The 6,146-nt window shown below is 43.4% G+C and overlaps 1 long non-coding RNA gene across 1 annotated transcript in view; it reads right to left on the bottom strand.

Moving 5' to 3' along the window:
- Positions 1-562: 562 nt before the first annotated feature.
- The window catches only part of LOC145720226 (uncharacterized), a 51,107-nt gene continuing 45,523 nt past the window's right edge, over positions 563-6,146 (bottom strand). The window contains exons 4-5 of the long non-coding RNA XR_014143085.1: positions 4,480-4,565; positions 563-782 (exon numbers count right to left, since the gene is read on the bottom strand). This is a non-coding gene — a long non-coding RNA (uncharacterized LOC145720226). The remainder of the gene's footprint in view (positions 783-4,479; positions 4,566-6,146) is intronic.

Raw genomic sequence — 6,146 nt, 5'->3', positions numbered from 1 at the left:
CCTTGTCTGCCAGGGATTTCAACAGGAGGTTTGCGGGAAAGGTTTGGTGCCACGGTCTTGCTAAGTAGCTTCTTAGAACCACCTGTTCAGTTTTCCCATTTGGGGTGCAGAACATTACCGTACCTCCCATGACCTAACTCTCTGGCATTCAGGAGTTAAAGCTGCAGGAAGGGGGCCTCCCGGAGCACAGCTCCGTTCCTCCTTCTCTGCTTACCCCTGGCTAGCCTCTGTCCATCCCTCTCACAGGACTTTGCTGAAATCAGCAACAAACACACACACCCACATTCTGAACATGTTCATTTCTCCCCAAGCTGCAGGCTTACTTAGCATGCGGTCGGTTGTCAGAGGTGTCTCAGGTTGAAAGTCACACTGCCTCTTTGGCCACAACTTTCCAGCCTGTGAACCTGTGTCTTTGCCACTTACCACCTAATGGGGAAGCCAGTACCACATTTTTAGGTTAAGTCCCGGAACACAGTTGAAAGGGTGAAATTCTACATGAGATGTATGTTGGCGGTGGCGGGGAGGAGGGTGAAGTACAATGGAAATCGATTAAACCAAGTTTCTTACCTCCAATCTGTTATAAATTATTGGGAATCGCTTCAGTTTAAAGTGCTTTGTGCAGGGTGCCTGGGTGGCTTAGCCGTTAGGCGTCTGCCTTCGGCTCAGGTCACGATCCCCGGGTCCTGGGGTCAAGCCCCGCATCGGGCTCTCTTCTCAGCGGCGAGTCTGCTTCTTCCTTAGTGCTGCTCTCTCTCTCTCTCTCTCAAAAAAGTAAATAAAATCTTTAAAAAAAAATAAATAAACTGCTTTGTGCAATATAGTCCTCGAGAATGATGAAAACCGCAATTCAGCGTGTTTTTTCATGATCTTCCAACATTACATCTTATTATCAAAAGTCTCTCCATACATTGCCTGTATTTTCCCCACACTGCCGTAGATTGCAAACACCTAGTTCTCTTCCTGCTAACAACTCACAGCAACCCCTGGCAGACGAGGCTGTGAAAGGTGTTCATTCCAGGGTGCTGCCCTAACTCCTGGGGTTCACAGCTCCAACCCGGGCTCTTCTGCAGTGCCCTCCCAAGCCCTCCACTTAACCTGTATCTGAAGCCTTGAGTTTAAAGCCAAATTAGTTAAAACTCTTAACTTTTCACTCGGCCCTTGGAGGTGGCCTTGGGTCTTTATGAACGTGTGTGTATATTTCTCTGCTCTTCTAACGGAAAGTGACAATATCCTTGTATGTGTGTGTCTATGTATTTGTTGACAGAAATGAATGAATCATCTCTTAGTTACAGTCTGGATGCCAAAGGAACAGACTTTAAGATCCCACCTATTTCCTCTCCTACCAGACAATGCAGGTTGACTTTTCCTTTTCGTGGGTGGGTAAGGAGGTAGATGGATAATTGATAGATGGACCTGATAGAATCATGGATGGGTGAGAAAGAGAGAGAGGCATGCGTGTGTGGCCGATCTGCCAGACTCGAAATCTAGGTTTGGGTCATCCTGACTGAAAACCTATTTTGGTGCTCCTGAGGCTCCTGAGCATGTTCCTTCTCTCACCGCCCACTCTCTTTGAGCCGTGTACTCTGGTCTGCTTTCTTTCCTTCACTTCAAAGCAGTAGGCAGCGGTAGAAGCTCCTCTGGAAACCTTGGCCTGCTGTTTCATGGACTAATTTATCCTGTCTTCTGCTTTTGACCCCAGCTGCGTCCCCCACCTTGTGCGCTCTGACTCACATAACAGCAAAGCCCCAGGGCATTCTGTGACGCTTTCTTTCTTTCAGAAGGCCACGCCGGGCTCCTGAGTCCACGGAGGGGGTGTCTCAGCTTTGGCGAGCGCTGCAGTTAGCAAACCACAGATACCAGCTGACCAACGAGGGTTCTGTGCAAAGCCTGCCCTATTCGGCCCTTCCCACCACCAAACGCGTTCCATCACTGCAAAAAGAAAAAAAAAAAAAAAACACCAAGCAGAGGTCCTGATGCTCTTGAGCCTCTGCATTCCTGAGTCAGCAAAGGGAAAATATGCTGAACGACCAGCTAAGGTCCCGGACCCCAGAGCCAATTCCAGAACTCCGTTCCTCACAGGACTTGATGCTACATCAATTAAAGATTTATTCCTGTTGACAAGCACCTTAGTGAGAACTAAATTAGATCAGCTTCTTCTTAACACGTAGCTATTCTCATTGTCAGGGAAGCAAGAAATATTAAGAGGGAGAGAGAAAAAAAGAACGACTGAGGGATAGAGGATACATGAGGAAGAAAGCTGGAGAAGTCTTGGGTAAGACTAAAACGGTGACTGATCAGGGTATGTGGAAAATAGGAACTTAGACCACTTTAGTGCAAAGGCTCTAACCCTTGGAGAGGTAAAGAAAGAGAGAGAGAGAGAGAGAGAGAGGAGATGGTGTCCTTTCACTACCCATAAAGTGTGTGGGAGGGGTGGTTCAAAATCAAATAAACCTCATTTCTCATTTCTCGTTTTTCCTATTCAGGTTCTCCTTCCCCCACTCCACTCAGGCCCCTGCGGCCCCTCCTGACATTCCTCCACCATCCCAGACGTGTCACCTGCGTGTGCAACAGAGCAGACTTCTTTATGCCACCCCACCTCAGAAAGTTCCCTAAGCCCCTCTCCTGACATCCTTCTCTCTCTCTGACTTATCGCCAGCTAGCATGTTTTACACACTTTGCTAACGGATAAACACACGTCCATCTCTTTTGTTTCCACTGTAGCTAGAGAAGGGCCTGCAGGGCTAGAGCAGACCCCCACTCAGTGTTTGCTGTCACTTTGCATGAATGAATGAACAAATGAGAGCCTGGCTACCCATGGAGATGTTTCAAGATCTGACCTATTCTCTCTCCCTTCAGACACTGGTTTGACTTTTCTTTTTTATGTTCTTTTTTTATGTTCATCAGAGCACAAGTCCACATCCTGGTCACCTATTGCTAAAGCCAAAGGAGGGGTCACTTTCAGGAGAATCTCAAAGTTAAACAAGCCACACCAAGTGAAGGGAAGGTTGTATCTAATGTTTTTTTGTTTTGTTTTGTTTTTTGTCTTAGTAGGCTCCATGCCCAGCATGAAGCCCAATGCAGGGCTTGAACTCATAACCCTGAGATCAAGACCTGGGCTGAAGAGTCAGTTGCTTGGGAGCCTGGGTGGCTCAGCTGGTTAAGCATCTGCCTTTGGCTCAGGCCATGACCCCAGGGTCCTGGGATCGAGTCCTGCGTTGGGCTCCCTGCTCAGCAGAGAGCCTGCTTTTCCTTCTGCCTCTGCCGCTCCCCCTGCTTGTGCTCTCTCTCTCACTCTCTCTCTCTGACAAATAAATAAATAAAATCTTAAAAAAAAAAAAATCAGCTGCTTAACCGACTGAGCCACCCAGACGCCCCCTCCCCAATATTTCTTTAGCTTAAAGAAGAGCCTATTTTCCTGTGTGTAGCGTGCGCTCATGTGTAGGTGTGTTAAGCAAACCTGTAACTATAGCAGGAAGGCTGCTAAGAATAAATGTCCAGCTTTCCAAAATTTGGCTGTGAACCCAGTGCCCAGGATGGTGGATTAGACCACTTATACCATTCTTTCCATGGGAAAAGACATCCTCATTTCCAAACAAGGTCACGAAATACATTTTGAAGTAAAATTGGCTTATAATTTGGGACTTGTCTAGAATACTAGATTTAAAATGTGTAACCCAAGGCCAATAAATCGCAGATCATACTGGCAAAGACATGTTCTGACAAGTATACTGGGCAATTTGTGAACGCTTTATTTACACTGGTTGTGTTGAAATCTGGGCAGAAGGGATGGCTAGCTGCTTGTGTTACCCAATGCGTAGTACGAGCTTCAGCAATAGCAGCTATATTTTAAGAATGACAAAGGCCAAAGGCTGTGGTTAATGTCTGATGTGGAAAATCTAAGACACTACAGTGGTGGATTTAGAAACTGCTCTTTATAAGGATTTTAGACTATTGCCCCTTTTAGTTACGTAGGTGTAAGTAGGTATTTTTCTTCTAAGCTTTCAGTGTCTTTTTTGGCCCTAAATGCAATCTCCTGCGAATCTGTGTGCATTTCTGAAGGAGCTCCATGCCAAGGGCCTCTGGGGATGCCCAATCCCTCTTTCCACGTGTGTCAGTTACATTAAAGGGCAGGTGTCTTCTCCACAGTCTCCGAGGCTTCGGCCATAATAAACACATCGGATATTGCCCTTGCACCCCTGTCCTGGAGGTCGAGGTACCCACACTGGGAATGAGCAGGCGCAGAACAAGAATCAGTAGTTTGACTATGAGCTGACCTCCTTTCTCATTCCTCCTTCCTGCAAATACAGTTTTACTTAACATAAATCAGATTGACCTATAAATCGTGTTCTCCCTCTTTATTATTTTCCACTCAATAATATCACTTTTAAGATGTACATAGTTGCTGTGTGTAGCACCATGACTCTTGCTTCTTAATGCTAAACAGTAAGTCTTTGTGTGCACCTGTCTCATTTTACTTACTCTTCCCCCAGCAAAGGTTTCCTCCAGTTTCTCACTACCGCAAGCAGTGATGCAAACAGGGATCCTTAGACATGCTGAAGAGGAGTCTAAGAGCAAGAACAGGGTTGTGGGAGTGTTAGGGGATACACATATATCATTTAATCTGTACTGCCAGCTTTCTCTCCCCCAAGTTTCTACTAGCTTATACTTTCTCCAGCAGAATATGAGAATTCCCCATTTCATTCCCATTTCATTCACCAGTACTTGCTACTTTTCCTCATTACCAATCTCAGAAGTATAAAGGATTGTATCAGTCTTGTATTACCAATCTGAAGAGTATAAAGGATTAGATCATTACCGTTTTAAATTATACTTCTCTGATTATTAGCAAGTGTAAGAATCTCTGATACTTAAAAGCATTCAGGTTCCCGTGTTTGCGAATTGCCAATTCACATCTGTTCATTATTTTCTACTTTGTTTTGTTTTAATTGCAGATCAACAGACATTTCTATTATGTCCTAGATAATAATCCTTGGCTTTTAATGTTGCAAGTACAGTTCCCGGTTCCCAATTTGTAAGTTGTTTTGTTACCTTCACTGTCCTTTATTGCCAAAAATCTTTAATTTTGTTGTAGTCATTATCCAATTATCCAACCCACTCTTTTTTTGAGATCTTAAAAAAACTTTTTTAATTTTTTTATTATTATTTTTTTTTTAGAGCGAGAGAGAGCATGAGTGGCAAGGGGCAGAGGGAGAGAGAGAGAGAGAATCTTAAGCAGGCTCCATGTCCAACCACAACCCTGAGATCATGACCTGATCTGAAATCAAGAGTTGGATGCTTAACCGAATGAGCCACCCAGGTGCTCCCCCCGTTTTTTGTTTTTTGGTTTTTTTACATTTATACATTTACTTCATGGAAACATGTCCACAACATATTGTTAAAGGAAAAACAATGAGTTCTAAATTAGCAGGTATACTATGATCCTACTTATATACAGTGATTCACATTAGTAACAAGTATGCCCCCTCATTGGTTTGAGTACAAAGTAAAGCCATATTTTTTTTACTGTTCAAATTATAATAACCCAGATCCTATTTTGCTCAATTTAACAGAAAATATCACTTTCTTTCTTGGCTCCCCTGTCCCAAGATCCCTCAATGTCAGTTTTTGTGATCTTTTCATAGAACCAACTCTTGGTTTTGTTGATTTTTTTTCCTGTTTTTCTATTCTCTATTTCATTTGTATCTGCTTTAATCTTTATTATTTTCTTCCTTCTGCTAACTTTGCTCAACCCACATTTGACTTCTAGGGCGTGTGCCTTAGTGTTTTGTCTAAAAAGTCACATTTTTAAAGTTTAGCTTTCTAATTGGTGTAAACACCAATTTTTTTCTCACATAAAAAGCAAATTCCTTCAACAACAGCAACTAAAAAGTCCTTCCTTTCCCTGTGATTTGTGGTGCAATTTGTATCATTTAATCAGGAGTAGATTCTGAGTTCTTCCTTATATTTCATTGGCCCTTTTGAATTCATGTATTCTATTATCCATTAATTAAACAGATACTTACTGAGCACCTGCTATGACTGAGACATTATTTTACGTGCTGGGAAAACAGACAAATTTCCTGACTACCACAGAGCTTACCTTAGGGTAGTAATGTAGAGCCTTCAAGGTCACTTAAAGAACTTTG

Source organism: Leptonychotes weddellii, chromosome 2, assembly GCF_054177405.1.
Source record: "Leptonychotes weddellii isolate Sample4059 chromosome 2, ASM5417740v2, whole genome shotgun sequence".
Classification (NCBI taxonomy): Eukaryota; Metazoa; Chordata; class Mammalia; order Carnivora; family Phocidae; genus Leptonychotes; species Leptonychotes weddellii.
This window is presented reverse-complemented; position numbering and strand designations above follow the sequence as displayed.